The sequence below is a fragment of the Dromiciops gliroides genome, chromosome 4, assembly GCF_019393635.1.
Source record: "Dromiciops gliroides isolate mDroGli1 chromosome 4, mDroGli1.pri, whole genome shotgun sequence".
Classification (NCBI taxonomy): domain Eukaryota; kingdom Metazoa; phylum Chordata; class Mammalia; order Microbiotheria; family Microbiotheriidae; genus Dromiciops; species Dromiciops gliroides.
Genome location: NC_057864.1, coordinates 5,184,425 through 5,185,842, shown reverse-complemented (window position 1 = coordinate 5,185,842; position 1,418 = coordinate 5,184,425). Strand labels below are relative to the sequence as shown.

At 38.4% G+C, this 1,418-nt stretch overlaps 1 pseudogene; it reads left to right on the top strand.

Annotated features, from left to right (window-relative positions):
* The first annotated feature begins 265 nt into the window (after positions 1-265).
* LOC122726443 lies at positions 266-784 on the top strand (annotated as a pseudogene).
* Positions 785-1,418: the final 634 nt, after the last annotated feature.

Below are 1,418 nucleotides of genomic sequence, written 5' to 3'. Positions count from 1 at the left end.
ATAAACCATGATTCTAGAGGATGCATCTAGAGGATGAAGGATGCTACTAACTGGCTGGCAGAGATGTATGGACTTAAGATGGATAATGAGTCAGATCATACCAAAATACACAGGAGGAATTAAAGGCCAAATTTAGGAAATACACTGTTCCTTCCGCTCCCCCCTCCACCCCAAGCCCCTCTCTGGCTGCAGTGCTCTCACACCAAGCTCCAGCCCCCAGCAGTGCTAGCTCTGCTGCCACTACTGTCTCATTCTCTCCAATGCCATGATCATCCACCAGGACCTCATCAGCCAGGATGAGATCTTCTTCAACCTTGATGAGATTCAGGAGATTGCAAATGAGCTGTGCCTGGAGGTGGAGGATAAGGTGGTTACGAGGACAGAAGGTACCATTAATGATTCACTCATTGGTGCAAATGCCTCTGCTGAAGGTCCTGCTGAAGGATGTTGGAGGAGAGGCCACTGTCATCACTGGAGTTGACATAGTAATAAACAATCATCTCCAAGAAATGACTTTCACAAAAGAATCCTCCAAAAAGTACATCAAAGATTACATGAAATCAATCAAACACAGACTTGAAGAACACAAGCCAGGTAAAAACCTTTGATGATGGGAGCTGCAGAACAAATCAAGCACACCCTCGCTAATTTTAAAAACCATCAATTCTTCATAGGCAAAAACATGAATCCAGATGGCATGGGGGGTATCTTGGACTTCCATGAGCATGGTGTGACCCCATTTATTATTTTCTTTAAGGATGGTTTGGAAATGAATAAATGTTAACAAATTCAACTGATTGCTTTGAATCACCTGTCATCATAACTGGCTCCTGCTTTTTGTTATCTACACAACACTAGGACTTTAACAAATGGACTGATATCATCGTGAGCTTCATTCATTTAGTTTTTACCTTGATTTCTTTGGAGTGGAGGCATTGTTTTAAAAACATGTCATGTAGGTTCTCTAAAATAAAATGCATTTAACCCCCCCAAAAAAATAGGGGAAATACAGGGATGGGGAAGTAGTAACAAAGGAGGCCTAGCTAATTCATGCAGGAATGCATAGTATAAAGTATCCCCATCAATATTATTCACTAAAGAGAGAAAAGTTGGTAGAATGAATAAATTAGGTAAACAAGGTTAAAAAAACAACAACCCAGAAGCAATGAAAATGGTGATTCTGAAAATCGTTAAATAATCTGAAAGAAATTAGAACATGACTAACATGTCACACTGTATGAATTACTAAACATTACCTAAAAATAAAATGTAATGTCATAAAGATGTTAGAGAAGAAATGAAGTATTTTTCACAGGTATGCAGAAATGAAAAATTCTTGAGCACACAAGTGAATGAATTGACAAGGTAAAATAGAAAAAAAAAATATCCTGGTAAAATTAAAAAGAAATAGTTTACAC